This window comes from Scyliorhinus torazame, chromosome 2 (assembly GCF_047496885.1).
Source record: "Scyliorhinus torazame isolate Kashiwa2021f chromosome 2, sScyTor2.1, whole genome shotgun sequence".
Classification (NCBI taxonomy): domain Eukaryota; kingdom Metazoa; phylum Chordata; class Chondrichthyes; order Carcharhiniformes; family Scyliorhinidae; genus Scyliorhinus; species Scyliorhinus torazame.
Genome location: NC_092708.1, coordinates 129,655,382 through 129,673,884, shown reverse-complemented (window position 1 = coordinate 129,673,884; position 18,503 = coordinate 129,655,382).

Genomic DNA, 18,503 nt, shown 5'->3' with positions numbered 1-18,503 from the left:
AAATGGGACTAGATCCTGCCTCGAAGAATTCTCTCCAGTAATTTCCCTACCATTGACGTAAGGCTCACCGGCCTGTAATTCCCTGACGGAGTATATAACCGTGCTGGAAAACAAGGTGGGGATGATGAGCGACCGCCAGAAAAGAATGCAGAAGCTGGAGGACCTGCAGAATAGGATCAGGAGGCAGAATCTGAAAATTGTTGGCCTCCCTGAAGGCAGTGAGGGATCGGATATGAGGGCCTATGTGACGGACATGTTGGAGAAGTTGATGGGGGCTGGGGCGTTCCCTCGGCACCTGGAATTGGACAGAGCGCACAGAGCCTCGCGAAGAAGCCCAGAGCAAATGAGCCAACGAGGGCCATGGTGGTGCATTTTCACCATTTCATGGACAAGGAACAGGTTTTGTGGTGGGCCAAGAAAGTACGGAGCAGCAAGTGGGAGAACTGTGAGTTGCACATCTATCAGGACCTGGCAGCGGATTTGGCCAAGAGCGAGCTGGGTTCAATCGGGCAAAAACGACCCTCTTTAAGAAGGGGGTGAAGTTCAGGATGCTGTACCCAGCCCGTCTGTGGGTCACACACGAGAAACGGGACTTGTACTTTGAAACCCCAGACGAAGTATGGACCTCTATTAAAGAAATGAAGCTGGAGGCGAATGAAAAGACACTTAAGCCTTGGAGAAGTACTGTGGCAGCGATTTGTTGTGCTGGGTTGTATAAATATAAGTAGCTCTATGTGAAATAGTGGGCTGTGTGGATGGTTAAAGGTTGATCTGTCTTGCAGGGACCTTGTTAGAGGGGGGATGGGCTTTGAATTTAGTTCTGCTTTTTGGGTGACTATTTTTCTAAAGTGATTGTTTCTTCACTGTTTTTTCTGTTGTTTGTTTACTGGGGAATGTGATGCTTTTAAAATGTCTATTCATGTAGGGGGGAGAGAGGAGAGTACAATAGGGAGACAGACTGCTTGGTGCCAGGGGCGGGAGCTATCGAGTCAGCATGGATCAGCTGACTCTCGGAAGTGCGGTAGGGGGTGAGCAGGTGTTAAGATGGAGCTTGATTTGGGGGATTGGGTTTCTAGTGCTAGGGGACAAATGGGAGGTCGGGAACGGCGACAGCCCAAGTGAGGAAGCGGAGGGCGTGAGCTTGAGGCTGGCCTAAAAAGGATGATGGCTAGTCGGCAAGGGGGGAGGGTTGGAAGCCCCCCGTCCAGGCTGATCACATGGAACGTGAGAGGACACAATGGGCCGGTCAAGAGGGCTCGCGTGTTCGCGCATTTGAGGGAACTGAAAGCGGACGTGGCAATGCTACAAGAGACACACCGAAAGATTACAGACCAGACGAGATTGAGGAAGGGGTGGGTTAGCCAAGTGTTCCACTCAGGACTGGACTCAAAGACCAGCGGGGGTGGCGATCTTGATCAGCAAACGAGTGGCATTTAAGGCAGGGAGAATCGTGTCAGACAAGGGGGTAGGTACATAATGGTGAGTGGGAAGCTGGAGGGGATGCGAGTGGTATTTGTGAAGATATATGCTCCGAATTGGGACCACGTGGAATTTATGAGGCGGGTAAAATCCCAGACTTAGAGTCACATAACCTGACCAAGGGAGGGGACTTCAATACAGTCATTGATCCGGAATTGGACCGGTCAAAATCCAGGACAGGGAGGAGGCCGGCTGCGGCAAAGGAATTGAAGGGTTTTATGGAACAGATGGGGGGAGTAGACCCATGGAGATTTGCACGGCCGAGGACGAAGGAGTTTTCCTTTTTCTCACATGTCCACAAGGTATAGTCACGCATCGACCTTTTTGTTCTGAGCAGGGCACTAATACCGAAGGTGGTGGGTACTGAGTACTCGGCTATTGCAGTGTCGGATCATGCCCTGCACTGGGTAGATCTATGGGTTAGTGTGGAGAGAGGGCAACGCCCGCTGTGGAGACTGGATGTGGGGTTGCTAACGGACGAAGCGATCTGTGGGCGGGTTAACAAGTCCATCCAGAACTACCTGGAAACAAATGATATGGGGGAGGTCTCTGCAGCGACGGCCTGGGAAGCTTTGCAGGCAGTAGTCAGAGGGGGATTAATCTCAATACGAAAAGGTGGAATGGGCTGAGAGGGATAGATTAGTGGAGGACAGGAGATACTCGGAGGCCCTGGACGCGGGCTACTGAGGGAGCGGCGGAGGTTACAGGTGAAGTTTAGGCTGTTGACCACAGGGAAAGCAGTGGAACAGTTGAGGAAGGCAAGGGGGGCGATCTATGAGCAGAATGTTGGCGCACCAGCTCAGGAAAAGAGAGGCGGCCAGGGAGATAGGTAAAGTAAAGAGTAATACTGTCCTGAACCCAGCGGGGGTGAACGAGGTGTTTAAGGACTATTACAGTAAATTATATGAGTTGGAACCCCCGGCTGGGGTGGAGGGGATGAGACAATTTCTGGATCAGTTGAGGTTCCAGATGGTGGAGGAGGACCTGGGAGCCCCAATTGAGATTGAGGAAATAATCAAGGGGCTGGAGGGCATGCAGTCGGGCAAGGCCCCGGAGCCTGATGGCTACCTGGTGGAATTCTATAAGAAATTTTCAGAGATATTGAGCCCACTGCTGGTAACAACATTTAGCGAAGCAAGAGAGAAGGGAGTCCTCCCCCCAACAATGTCGCAGGCCTCGATTTTATTGATCCTGAAACGGGAGAAGGATCCGGAGCAATGCGGGTCATACAGGTCGATTTCTCTACTGAATGTGGATGCCAAACTGCTAGCTAAGATACTGGCCACAAGGATAGAGGACTGTGTCCCGGGGGTGATAGGGGAAGACCAGGCAGGATTTGTTAAGGGCAGGCAACGTAAGGCCAATGTTCGAAGGCTTCCAAATGTTATTATGATGCCCTCAGAAGGAGAGGAGGTGGAGGTGGTGGTAGCGATGGATGCGGAGAAGGCTTTGGATCGGGTGGAGTGGAATTACCTGTGGGAGGCGCTGGGAATGTTTGGGTTTGGTGAGGACTTTATTAACTGGGTGCGGTTGCTCTATCAGGCACCAGTAGCGAGTGTGCGTACGAACCGGCTGAGGTCAGGGTATTTTGAACTGCACCGAGGGACGAGGCAAGGGTGCCCCCTCTCCCTGTTACTGTTTGCTCTGGCCATAGAGCCATTGACCATGGCGTTAAGAGCCTCTAGGAACTGGAAAGGGCTGGTTCGGTTGGTGGGGTGGAGCACCACGTCTCGCTCTATGCAGATGACCTGCTCTTGCACATTTCGGACCCGCTGGAGGGGATGGGGGAAGTAATGCGAATCTTGGGGGAATTTTGCAATTTTACGGGGTATAAATTGAACATGGGGAAAAGCGAGATGTTTGCTATCCAGGCAAGAGGACAGGAGAAGAGACTGGGAGAGCTGCTGATTAGAATGGTAAGGAAGAACTTTCGATATCTGGGAATCCAGGTGGCCTGCAAATGGGAGGTACTACAAGTTAAACCTATCCCGGTTGGTAGAACAAATGAAAGGGGACTTTAAGAGATGGGACATGCTCCCGCTGTCACTGGCGGGGAGGGTACAGGCCGTGAAAATGACGGTCCTCCCCAGATTTCTGTTTGTCTTTCAGTGCCTCCCCATCTTTATCCCTTTATTTTCAAGCGGGTGAATAAGATTATTTTGGGCTTTGTGTGGGCGAGTAAAACCCCACGAGTGAAGAAAGTATTGTTGGAGTGCAGTCGGAGGGAGGGTGGATTGGCGCTGCAGAACCTCTGCAATTACTACTGGGTGGCTAATATAGCCATGATTCGGAAGTGGGTAGTGGGGGAGGGGTCAGCATGGGAGCGGATGGAGGCTGCGTCATGTAAAGACACCAGTCTGGGATCATTGATAATGGCACCTCTGCCATTCTCGCCGGCCCGATACTCCACAAGTCCGATGGTAGTGGCAGCTCTGAGGATCTGGGGGCAATGGAGGAGATATAAGAGAGTGGAGGGAGCATCAATTTGGACCCCGATTTATAATAACCGCAGGTTTGTACCGGGTAAGCTAGATGGCGGGTTCCAGTATTGGCAGGGGGCAGGAATTGGAAGGATGGGAGATCTATTTATAGACGGGAGCTTTCCCAGCTTGAAAGCTTTGGAGAATAAATTTAAATTGCCAGCAGGGAATGGTTTTAGGTATTTGCAGGTGCGAGACTGCCTGAGAAAACAGGTGCCGGCCTTTCAGCTGTTGCCGCCATGGGGGATACAGGATAAAGTAGTCTCCAGTACCTGGGTGGGAGAGGGTAAGGTATCGGATATTTACCAGGAGCTTTCTGAGGCGGAGGAAACTCCGGTGGAGGAACTTAAGGGCAAGTGGGAGGACAAGCTAGGAGGAGAGATAGAGGCGGGGCTATGAGCGGATGCCCTAAGCAGGATTAATACCTCCTCATCATGCACCAGACTTAGCCTGATACAATTTAACGTAGTCCACCGGGCACACATGACAGCGGCTAGGATGAGCAGGTTTTTCGGGGTAGAGGATAGGTGTGCGAGGTGCGCGGGAAGCCCAGCAAATCATGTCCACATGTTTTGGGCATGCCCGAAGCTTAGAGGGTTTTGGCAGGATTTTACTAAGGCAATGTCCACGGTGCTAAAAACACGGGTGGTGCCGAGTCCGGAGGTAGCGATCTTTGGAGTGTCGGAAGATCCGGGAGTTCAGTGGGCGACGTCTTGGCCTTTGCCTCCCTGGTAGCCTGGAGACGGATCTTGTTAATGTGGAGGGACTCGAAACTCCTGAGTGTAGAGACCTGGGTTAGGCACATGGCTGGGTTTCTCAGTCTCGAGAAAATAAAGTTCGCCTTAAGAGGGTCAATGTTAGGGTTTCTCCCGGAGGAAGACTTTCTCGGGGAAAATTAAAATGTCAGCAGATGCAGTATTCCAAAGTAGAGGGGGGGGGAGGGGGCAGGTGAATTGTTGTATGGTTGAGGTGCGTGAAGATTGGGCTGGGGGGGAGGAAATGTTTATTTTACCATGTTGATGTCATTGTTTATGTTACTGTTATAAAAAATTTCAAATACCTTAATAAAATATAATTGCAAAGCCTGCTGGGTCTATCAAGTGTTTTGAATTAGTGAAAATTGGTGACAGCTAACAGTTCCAATCCACAAGTAAAAGTTTGTAAACCCTGAAGTATTTAGCACAGGAGTTTTACTTGTAATGCATGTGGAGTATAAATCATTATAACTATTTCACCTGTGCATCATTCCTGTTGCAATTTACAGCCAATGAAGTACTATTTGAAATGTGCTCACTGTTGTAATGTAGAAATCAGCCACTTTGCACTCAGCAAATTCCTACCAACAGCAACGTGATAATGACCAGATAATCTGTCTTTTGTGATGTCGATTGAGGGATCCATATTGGCCCAGGTCACCAGGGATAACACCCATGCTCTTCGTCGAAGTCAGCCGAGTGGCTCATTTAAATATGCATTTAGTAAGTTTGGGGATGGCACAAAGATTGGCCGGATGGTTAACAGTGTGTTTGAGTGTGTTGGGTTGCAGGAAGATAAAGACCGGATGGTCAAATGGGTAGATAAGTGGCAGATGGAATTTAACCCTGAAAAGTGTGAGGTGATACGCTTTGGAAGGGGAAATTTGACAAGGAAGTATTCAACAAAAGGCATGACACTGGGAAGTTCCGTGAAACAAAGGGATCTTGGTGTGTTTGGCCATAGAAGATGGAAGGGCAGGTTAATAGGATGGTGAAAAAGGCATATGTGACACTTTATCAATCGGGGCATAGATTAAAAAGCAGGGAAGTCATGTTGGAGTTGTATAGAATATTGGTGAGGCCACAGCTGGTGTACTGCGTGCAGTTCTGTTCATCATATTGTAGGAACGATGTGATTGCACTGGAGTGGAAATCACCAGTGTAGTCATCTGTACATACATCTGCACATACACCAGGGACCACAGCACAGATGTAACAGCCACAGCATCACTGGAGGGCAGCATCAGAGAAAGGTATAAAGGGTCCAGCCCAAGGGAGGATCCGCCTCTTTCAGAAGCACAAGGCTAGTGAGCAGCAGCAGACAGAGACAGCTCAGCAGGCAGTTTACCTTAGCTTCACTGGTCATACCTCTTGACTGTATTATATCTCGTTAAGCTGGAAACAGAACAAACCCACTGAATAAAGTATTTATGTTAACTGGAAGTCTACAATCTTTATTCAGACTTAGAGAATAACATCTGATACCAGGAGTGATTTCAGAAAGCTAGCTAGACACCAGCAAGAGAAGAAAAACCTAAACCGGATATTCGACTGCGGAAGACTTCGCAGCAAATGGATCCTGGACGACTAACTGATTCGATGGAACTTGTTGGAACTCCATGGCAGCTGGAAACAACCGGTAATTTAAGTTATAACTGGAAAATGTTTGAACAGCTGTTCCAAATATTTATCATAGCTAATGATTTAAGCACTGCCTGTGACACAATGAAAATAGCCCTACTACTCTCAACAGGAGGGCATGAAGCTAGAGAAATCTATAATTGCTTTAATTACTTAGAAGGTGAGGACAACATCAAAGTACATGTTATACTCAAAAGATTTGATGAACGCTGTAACAGTCAGGCTGGTGAGATGCTGGAAAGATTTAACTCTTGTCAGAGAAACGGAGGGCCCATCTCTGATTTTATTACAAATCTCAAGTTAATACCACAAGGCTGTGATTATGCTGATTTCAGAGACACTGTGATAATGCATCAATTAATTTCTGGACTATCTGATAAAAATTTGAGGGAAGAACTTTCACAAAATAAGTATCTAACTCTAGATTCGCTATACAAAAATGCCTTGTTTATGAACAAAAACAAAATCAGTATTTTGAGTCTCTACAAACACAGAATCATAATTTAGAAAACAAAATCGATAAAAATGGCGCGAACACTCACCATGAGGCGGAAGCAGGGTTGAATTGGAGGAAGACGAAGGTTCTGAGTGGCAGCCATCTTGAGAAAGGAGCCGCACATGCTCAGTTGCGAAAAGAGCGCACAGTACAGGAAACACGGTGTGCGCATGGGCAATCGAGTCCTATGCATGATGTCACAAGTGTCATGACATCAGAGGCCCAGGACCATGCCCACTTAAAAGGGAAATGCACGAAAATGAACAAAAAGAATTTAAAGCTGCAAAACCCAATTTTCTTGCCTCAAAAGACAGAACAATGCCTGAACTTACACCAGCAATTGAAAATAACTGTCACAACACCCTGGAACAAGCAGTTAGCACCGCCCTAGAAGATGATATGGTCCTTGTAGACTATGACTCAGGTGAAGATTTCATCTTGGGAGATGGCTACCCCAGTACCAAATCCGAACCACTAGAGGTGTTGTACCGGGAAGACCCCGACGATGAGTTCTTCGGATTGGAGAATCTTCAGCCCAGTATATATGACATCCCGACTCATGAGTGCAGGATTATGCTGCGGCCTGACGCCAAGAAACAAAGAGTGGTCCATGCACCACAAAGGGTCCCAGCCTCCACACAAGAAGATGATTTGTTCATTGAACATGAACAACTCCGAAACAAAAAGCGATGATTTGTCTATCGAACACAATACTGCTCAGACATGGCTGAGTTATTCGGATCTGCTGATCACAGCATCAGCAACACGGTTGAAAAGCTCAATACGACTCTTCTCACGGTAGATGAATCCAATACCATGGTGCCATGGCAGATCGTCGGTACATTGGATGACAGCAATACTCAAGACGAAGACGACGCCACACAGAGAGCACAGAACGACTCCGTTGAGAGAGCACAGATTGCCGCTACAGCGAGAACACTGCACGACTCCACAAAGAGAGCGATGACAGACTCCACAGAGAGAGCGATGACAAACTCCACAGAGAGAGCGATGAAGGACTCCACAGAGAGAATGATGAAGGACTCCACAAAGAGAGCGATGAAGGACTCCACAGACACTCGGTGACAGATTCAAAAATAGAAGCAAGCAAACACTCCATAGCGAATGCTATGCATGTACAAGACCATGAAGATCTATCAAGCTTATTTGAGCCACCAGAAGAAGACACTGAATGTCTACCCACTGTATGTGAGACAAGTGACGAAGAAATCACAATTCCCATACAGGATGTGCAGGATCACAGCGAGACTGACATATCTCAGCTCGTCTGCACAGAAGCACTCAACAATCAGAGGACGGCCACCCATGAGTCCAGGGAGACCACGTCAAATGTAATCTTGAAGATTTTGACTCCAGAAAAGGAGCACAAAGAGATCACAGATGATTCAAATGAACCTGAAATGACTCCAAACGAGGAGAATCAAGAAATCAATGATAATTCAAGTGACCCTGAAATGACTCCAAAAGAGGAGGATCTAGAAATCAATGATGATTCAAGTGAACCAGAAATGACTCTAGAAGAGGAGTACCAAGTAAGTAAAGAAGAGGAATCAAATCCTCCACAAATGACTGATGTCACCAACATCAGATCATTCTCACAATTCTCAAGAAGAAACGCTCAATGTAGCAGATACCACAAAGGACACTGACACCAATAACTGTGACAATGACTCAAATCATCCACAGGGCACACTCATTGAACGCAGCAAGAACAACAAAAACCGCAAGAAGCACAGCAGAAACAAGAACAACAACAGCAACAACAAAAACAACATGCAGCGCAACAAGAACGACAAAAGCAACACGAAGCATCCCAGGAACAACATGCACGACAAGAAAAATGACAAGAACAGCGACGAAACAACAAAAACAGAAACAACAAGCACGACAAAAATAACAAGAACGACAACAACAAGGACGCCAACGAAAACAACCAAGACAGAAACGCCAAAAACAACAACAACAACGACAACGAAAACAACAAAGAATGAAACGACAGAAACAACAACAATGAAACAACTACCTGTACAACAGGGTACAACTCTGCACGTGAAGGACAATGCCACAGCACACTGCGAAACAATGGCAAGAGTACAAACATGCCATGGCATGATAAAGAATCTCACAAATTCACGTCTGCTCCAGAACAAACAAGCAAAACAGCTTTCACGAATGATGACATACAGAATCAATACCACAAACACAGGAAAAAGTCGAGGTCAGACAATGGTGCGACACAGAATCGCTACCCGCAATTAAATGGAACAGGGGAAAAAGGTGTCCACATCATTAAACGACTCATCAGCAAGGCAACCGAGTCACGTTCCAACATCAACCTAGCTCTGTTATCGTACTGAGCAACCCCATTGAGCTCAGGACTGTCGCCAGCGCAAATGCACTTCGGCAGAGACATCCGGACAACCCTACCGGCAATGCAATTCCGAGACCCCAGCAATGCACTGGTTCTCGACAAAATGCAGGCACTCCGCTCCAAACAAAAATAATACTATGATCAACATGCGATCCCACTCAAGCCACTGACAATAGGTGACATCGTCAGAACCAGGGACCCAGAAGGCGGATGATCTGAGTCAGCCACGGTGATCAGGCAGGAGGCACCGCGGTCCTACATTGTCAAATCGTCTGCGGGAGTACTTTTCCGCCGTAACCATCGGGATCTATTAGAGATTTGACCTACAACGCCAGTATTTCCCACACTGGACTTGACCGAGTCCATTTGTCCACAGGACGTTCCTTGCCACACAACACCAGACAGTACTCTTGATGACATCAAAACATCATCCCTACTACCACCGTTAAGATGCTCCAGCAGAAGCCGTAAGGCACCCAACCGGTTAAATTTGTGACGACACTTCAACACACGCACAAGACGAATATGGACATTTCTCACAATGGACTCACAACACAGTTAATTGTTTCCGTATTACTTTTATTGTTTTCAGTGTGCAGATTTGCATATTCTCACCACTTGTTATGGACAGTTTTCTTGAGGCCAGTCTAGAAAACATGTCAAATAAAAGGGGGGGGGGGGGATGTAGTGATCTGTACATACATCTGCACATACACCAGGGACCACAGCACAGATGTAACAGCCACAGCATCACTAGAGGGCAGCATCAGAGACGGGTATAAAGGATCCAGCCCAAAGTAGGATCTGCCTCTTTCAGAAGCACAAGGCTAGTAAGCAGCAGCAGACAGAGACAGCTCAGCATAGGCAGTTTACCTTAGCTTCACTGGTCATACCTCTTGACTGTATTACATCTAGTTAAGCTCTGGAAACAGAACAAACCTACTGAATAAAGTATTTGTGTTAACTGGAAGTCTACAATCTTTATTCAGACTTAGAGAATAACATAACCAGGATGTTTTTAAAAGTAATTTTTTTCCAATTAAGGAGCAATTTGGCGTGGCCAATCCGCTTACCCTGCACATCATTTGGTTGTGGGGGTGTGCGACCCACGCAGACACGGGGGGAATGTTCAAACTCCACACGGATAGTGACCCGGGGCAGTGATTGAACCCTGGCCCTCGGAGCAATGAGGCAGCAGTGCCATCTTGCTGCCCAATTCACGAGGATGTTGCCTGGGATGGAATATTTAAGTTATGAAGAGGGGTTGATTAGGCTTGGGTTGGTTTTGTTGGAGCAGAGAAGACTGAGGGGCAACCTGATCGAGATGGATAAGATTATGAGGGGCATGGACATGGTGGATAGGGAGCAGCTGTTCCCCTGAGTTGAAGGGTCAGTCACAACAAAGAAACAAAGAACAAAGAAAAGTACAGCACAGGAACAGGCCCTTCGGCCCTCCAAGCCTGCGCCGACCATGCTGCCCATCTAAACTAAAATCTTCTACACTTCCGGGGTCCGTATCCCTCTATTCCCATCCCATTCATGTACTCGCCATGCCACGATTGAACACAAGTTTAGGGTGAGGGGTAGGAGGTTTAGGGGAGCTGTGAAGAAAAGCCTTTTTACTCAGAGGGCGTTTACAGTCTGAAACGCACTGCCTGGGAGGGTGGGAGAGGTGGGTTGCCTCACATCGTTTAAAATGTACCTGGATAAAACTTCCGGTGGCGTATGTAGAGGGTAGCGTGCACGTGGAGGCTCTCCCCCCAAAAATACTATTTTTAAAGTGCAATGGACAGTTGAAACAGCTTTAAAACTCAAAAACCTTGCATAGGAAGACACATACCCTGTAAAGATGCCAAAAAGGGAGAAAAGCGGGGGGGGGGGGGGCGGCACAGTGGTTAGCACTGCTGCCTTATGGTGCTGAGGACCCCTATTCGAACCCGGCCCTGGATTCCATGAGATTTAAACTTGTCAAAGGTCTTGTTAAAGTCCATGCAGACAACGTCGACCGCACTGCCCTCATCTACCTTCTTGGTTAACCCTTCAAAGAAACTCAATCAAATTTGTGAGACATGGTTTTCCCTTTACAAAGCCATGTTGACTTTCCCAAATTAGCCCGTGCCTGTCTAAGTGCCTGTAGATCCTGTCCCTCAGAATACCTTCTAACAATTTACCCACTACAGAAGTAAGGCTCACCTGTCTGTAGTTCCCAGGCTTATCCCTACAGCCCTTCTTAAACAACGGCACAACATTTGCCAGCCTCCAATCTTCAGGCATCTCCCCTGTCACTGTCGATTATTCAAATATCTTAGCTAGGGGGCCGGCAATTTCCTCTCTAGCCTCCCACAACTTCCTGGGATACATTTCATCAAGTCCCGGGGATTTATCTATCTTGATGCACTTTAATACCTTCAGCACATTGCGCATGTGCACATCAATCTTCCTTTACTCTGCGGGTTTTGGTACTCTGCGCAAGCGCGGCTTGCGCATGTGCAGAAGGCAAAACGGCTGATTTTAACTGCGCATGCGCGGCTTGTTTCCTGCGCATGCGTAAACGCAGATTTTTGTCTTTTGTTCCACGGAGATTGTAAAATGTGCTCAGACGCCATTTTGGAGTGGATTTCAGTGTTTTTGCTTTGTAAGACATTAAAGTTACTTTTTCCTTTTGATCTGGACTTTTCAATCGCGATTTTCAGAGTGAACCCTTTCTGTTCAGGTTTTGATTGTTTTAGTTTTGCATCACTCATTCCCTGTGCAATTTGGTCTCTGAGCATACAGTACTGTTCAAATTCCATACAGTGCACTTCAATTTTTTTTAGTATTACTTCTAGTTTGGCGCTGTCTTCACCTTTCTAGTATTTAAAGCAATTATATATTTCTCTAGATTCATGTCCTGAGATGAGTAGACCTAGTTTCATTTCTTCTGGGGCTGCTTTTAAATCATTAGCTATGATATATATATCGAACATTTGTTTAAATCTTTTCCAGTCATTACTTAAATTACCGGTTGTGTTCAACTGAGGTGGGGTTCCAACAGATATCATCGAATTAGCGAAGTCTTCCCACGTCGAATGCCCGGTAGGAAGTTTCCTTGCCATTTTGGTCTTTTTGTGTCCGCAGCTTGTGTTATAGTAAGCGTTTTGAAGTCTCCTAGTACCATGTGTTTTCCTTGTGTCTTAATAACACTCGTAGTCTTGAAGTTGAAGTAGATGCTTTATTGTGAGTTTGTTTTCTCTTCAGTGCTTAACTTTAAGTTACATTTGAGCTGCCTGTCTGTGTCTTGCTACCAGCTCCCGTTCCTGTGAAGTGTCGGCTGACTTCCTGTTTGTGTGTTTTTATACCTCCCGTGCTCCCTCTAGTGATTGCTCAATTGTATTGCATCTACATTGACCCCTTGCTTAATATACACAGATATACAGATCACCACTAAATATTCATTTAGGACCTCTCCCATCCCTTGTGAAGCTGCACATAGATGACCTTGTTTATCCTTAAGAGGCCCTACCCTCTCCCGAGTCACTCTTTTGCCCTTCATGTATTTGTAAAAGCTCTTTGGATTTTCCTTTGCCTTATCTGCTAAGACAATCTCATGTCCCCTTTTTGTCCTCCTGATTTCTTTCTTAACTCTATTCCGACAAGCCCTATCCTCTTCAAGGGATCCACTTGATCCCAGCTGCCTATGCATATCATATGCCTCCTTCTTCCTTTTGACCATGGCCTCAATATCCCGAGTCATCCAGGGTTCCCTACTTCTATCAGCCTTCCCCTTCACTCTAAGAGGAATGTGCTCACCTTGAACCCTAGTTCACACCCTTTTGAAAGACTCCGATTTACCAGCAGTCCCCTTGCCTGTAAACAGAGTCGCCCAATCAACTTTTGAAAGTTCCCGCCTAATACCATCGAAATTGGCTTGGCCCAATTTAGCATTTTAACTTTTGGGCCAGAAATATCATTCTCCAGAGCTATCTTAAAACTAATGAAATTATGGTCACTGGTCCCAAAGTGATCCCTCAGTTACACTTCTGTCACCTGTCCTTCCTTATTCTCCAAGAGGAGGCCAAGGTTTGCCCCCTCACTAGTCAGGCCATCCACATAATGAATGAAGAATTCTTCCTGAATACACGCGATAAATTTCTCTCCATCCAAACCCCTAGTGCTATGGCTGTCCCAGTTAATGTTGGGAAATTAAAGTCCACTACTATTACCGCCCTATTTTTCCGGCAGCTATCTGTAATCGCCTTCCATGTTTGCTTCTCGATTTCCTGCTGATTATTTGGGGGCCAATAGTACAGGCCTATCAAAATGATCTCACCCTTATTATTTTTCAGTTCTACCCATATAGACTCAATGGGCGAACCCTTGGTTATATCCTCTCTCTGTACTGCTGTGATGTTGTCCCTAATCAAAAATGCAACTCCCCCTCCCCTCCTATCTCCTGGTCTATCTTTCTTATAGCATTTGTACCCCGGAACATTGAGCTGCCAGTCCTGCCACTCCTTTAGCTATTTTTCAGTATTGGCTATCATATCCCCAGTCCCATGTGCCTATCCATGCCCTGAGTTCATCTGCCTTGCCCGTTAGGCCTCTTTCATTGAAATAAATGCAGTTCAATCTGTTTCTCTGCCTTCCACTTTTCTCCTTACTGGCTTTTGTTTCTATCCCCTCTTTACTATCCTCTGACTTCCTGCATTGGTTCCCATCCCCCTGCCACATTAGTTTAAATCATCCTCAACAGCGCAAGCATACAACCCCCCTAGGATATTGATTCCAGTCGTGCCCAGGTCGTGCCTAGACTGTCCAATTTGTAAAGCTCTCCCAGAATCGGTTCCAATGTCCCAAAAATCTGAATCCCTCCCTTCTGCACCATCTCTCAAGCCACACATTCATCCTGTCTATCCTGTCATTCCTACTCTGACTATCACGTGGCACTGGTAGCAATCCTGAGATTACTACCTTTGAGGTCCTACTTTTTAGTTTAGCTTCTAACGCCCTAAATTCAGCATGTAGGACCTCATCTAATTTTTTACCTATATTGTTGTTGCCTATATGCACCACGACAGCTGGCTGTTCACCCTCCCCCTTTAGAATGTCCTGCAGCCACTCTGAGACATCCAGGAACCTTGCACCCAGGAGGCAACATACCTTCCTGGAGGCTCGCTTGCATCCGCAGAAAGGCCTGATTACTCCCCTTACAATCAAATCCCCTTTCACTATAGCTTTACCACTCTTTATCCTGCCCTCCTGCGCAGCAGAGCCAGCCATGGTGCCATGAACCTTGCTATGGTAAGGTTCCCCTGGTAAGCCATTTCCCCCAACAGTATCCAAAACAGTACGCCTGTTTTGGAGGGAGATGATCGCAGAGGGCCCCTGCACTGCCTTCCGACAATTCCTCTGCCTGTTGGTCACCCATTCCCTATCTGCCTCAGTACTCTTTATCTGTGGTGTGACCAACTCGCTAAACATGCTATCCACGACCTCCTCAGCATCATGGATGAGTCCATCTGTAGCTCCAGAGCTGTCAAGCGGTCTAACAGGAGCTGCAGCTGGACACATTTCTTGCACGTGAAGGAGCCAGGGACAGTGGGCGTGTCCCTGAACTCCCACATCGCACAAGAGGAGCATGACATGGGTCTGGGGTCTCCTGCCATGTCTTAACTCTTAGGTTAACTTATACAACTACAATGCCCACAACAAAAATAGATAAATGAAAAGAAAAGAAAAACTACCTGCCAGTCACCACTACTTACCAGGTAGATTCAAATTTAGCTGGTCCCCACTTGGCCAATCAAATCACAGCACTCCTGTGTCGTCACTCTTCAGTTTCCCACCAGTCTAAACCTCAGATTCACCGTATACACACTTACCTTCCCAAGGTGCTGTCAGTCCAACCACTTGTCTCCGCACCGCTCCTGATAAGGAAAGCTGCATCCCCGAGGTAGATTTTTAAACTCCCTGCTTACCTTCCCAAGATGCTGTTGGTCCAACCACTTGTCTCCAAGAAGCACTCTCACTCAGCCAAGGCAGCACTCAGTACAGACAATCTGTAGATCTTTCGGGTTGTGGGGGTGAAAGCCAACAGACACGGGGAGAATGTGCAAACACCACACAGACAGTGATCCGGTGTCGGTATCAAACCCGGGTCCTCAGCGCCATTGGCAGCAATGCTAACCACTGTGCCACCATGTTGTCCCACAAATCGGTAGATTTATATATACTTTTCTCTTAAGGATGGTGACTGTCTGGCACCTTTTTAACCAACAGCTATTCTTTAAATAGGATCTTTATTTTTTTAAGGATGATGACCTTCACAGGACATATTAACTCTGTGTTTAATTGCGGTGCTGGTGTCAATATATCTTGAAACATGGTCAGATTAATAGGTTCCAGCACCATTTTATCTTTGTGGCTTCTCGTTTAAGTTTTTACGAATGATGTTAGGAAGAATTGTGGGCTGGATTCTCCGTTGTCGGGATTCTCCATTGCGCTGGCAGCCCGGGGATTTCCCGACGGCGTGGGGCTGCCCACAATGGGAAACCCCTTTGGCCGGCTGGCGAGACGGAGAATCCCGGGGGCGCACTGCACCAGAAATCTGGTGCGGTGGGATGGAGAATCCCGCCCAACTCAAGATCCTGGAGTACAATTTATCCTCTTTGTTCTTTAGGGTAGTTTGAGCTATTTAAGTCTCATTCATAATTCTATTTGTTATGTTTCTATCCCAATGGGTATTAGGGATTCCGAAAGACACTTGTATTTTCTTGACTTTACTTTACTTGTGTTACACACGGCGTGCGTCAGTTTCAACTCCTGGCCGTGTGTTTGATTCTTACAAAAGCTTTTTATTTTATCTGACTCTGCGGTCAGTGTGTTATTCATCACAGTATAATATCCACTTCATAGTACTGTTCTCTTATTTTCTTCCATTGCAGAAAACAATTACAGACTCAGTAACGTGCCGAAATAAAATAAAGAAACAGAGGCCTATAAACATATGCAATGGCAAGTTCGCCAATGGCCGCAAGAGAGAGGGAACTGACCCTGGGCTGTATTATGAATACCGATGCATACATAGCTTGAAATGTTTTTTAAGAGTGCTCTGAGGTAGGCTCTGATATTACCAAGTACATTTGCTCAATAAAATATAACTCACAGTTTGTACATGAAAGCCTATAAAAAATGAAATAATATGCAATTGTATGTCACACTGCATGCACATTTCTGCTTTGTGTATCCATGTGCAGTACACATTGAAATATGTAGGCCTTATTATGTATTATTGTGATATATCCTAAAGAATCATCACAATATCAGTTGCTCTATGAGTTTAGACAATTTAACGATGGACTATAATTTATCATTATGATTCTGCCAGGGTGTTTGATTTTCTCTGCTTTAAGGAGAAACCAATAAAAAGCTGAGATGCTGCAGGCAACGCTATTCTATATGGAATGTTGAGCGATATGTCAGCCCAAAGCACTTGAATAAATTATATTGATAGATTTTCACCAGCAAAAATACTCTTAATATTTGCTCAAATTAGTATTATTACAAGACTTTTAATAGTTCAATAAAAAAATTAAATCAATGGGATTGTTGATGATCCTCTCCTATTTTACCACTGATTAAATCTTCCACACAGTGTTTATTAGTGAAGTCTGTAAATTTCCTAACTGCACAGGTTCTGGCTAAAAAGCAATCCCACCGCCATCTGTCATACAACCCACTCTGTTGCTCTATGAGTCGGCTAATTAAAAATAATAATTCCTTGGGTTCACTTAATGTTTTGCTGCAGATGTGCAGTGAGAGACAATTTGTGTGGAAATAACTAATATTTATTTTAATTTATAATATTTTATCATATTTTCACAGTGAAGAGCAAGCCATTCGCTTCATTTCACTGGGCTGTGTCAGAGGGAATGTTGGCACCTGGGTAATGGTATTTAATTTAGTCACCATAAAGGGAGCTCACCAACTGGAAATCTACTTTGAATGTATAAAGAGGCAGGCCTTCCAATCAATCCTGTGTGCATAGATTGCCTATTCTCACTGTTGCAGGTTCAGATGGTGGTGAATTGCCTTTGAAGTTAGTGGCATTATATCATTTTAGCAGTGTGTTGCTTTTTGTAAAGAACCTTATCCCAGAATGCAAAAAATGAAATATGATCTTTCAGCACTTCATTCGAGAGCAACCCCCTACAGAGAGTATAGATATATATCTTGATATCTTGGGCTGGAATTTGAAAGCTGGGCCGAGGTTATTGGAAAGCTATCCCAATGCCTAGTTAAATTCCGAGTCCCGATCCCATGCCTCATTATGTTTAAATGCTAATGCCTTAATTAGTTGGATCAAGAGGCGGGAGCTGCCTGCCCTGATTGAGTGGCAATGACAGGGGGCAGCCATACTGGGGCCTGTCAATCGACACCTTGCTGCTGACAGCAGGCAGCTCCTTACTGGGCCAGCAAAATTAGGGGGAAAGTGACCCCACGTTCAGAGTGAAGTTGATGCACATGTCCCAGTACAAGATCCCACATGCACAGACACTTTACATTCCAAGTTACACTTCTCTCCACTTTGAATGAGACAACTGTGCATCAGACTGTTGGGTTTGTTGGAATCCCTTCTGAAAATTGAAACCACATCCTCACTGGCATGTCAACAAGCTCCTAAAGGAGCTTTAATGGACCATTAATTGTAGGTGAAGGGGTCCCCTTCCTTGCCTGTGTCAACACTTTGAAAATTGAAGACAGTTCCGAAGGTGTCAACATCATGAGAGCCCTGAGGGACCATCACATTAAATTCTGCCCACACTGGATCCCAACAGCACCTGCACTTGAAAATCAGGCCCTAATTTCTAATAGATCTATTTTAATGAGAGAGTTTTATTTTGGTTCATGCTGATAAAAGTTCCAATGGGTAATAGCCAGCATTGTCTGAGTGGACAAAACCAAGTGATAAAATGGCTTTTCTTCTTCCACTTCTTTCGGTTTATTCCATTTTACTCAGGGTCACCCCGATGCCGGTTGATCAACCTTTCTCCATCTCTTCCTGCCAGTCACCCTTTTCACTGCCAATCCTGCTGGGTTTAAGTGTCTTGCCACTGCGTCTTTCCGTCAGGTTTTAGGACGTCCTCTTCCAGGCAATCCCACCTTCATCACTCACCACACCACATTTCCTCTCTCTCTCTTTTTACACCAGATGACCATAACTGCTTTAATACCTTCTCGGTTACTTGATTTTTGATTGATTGATATTTATTGTCACATGT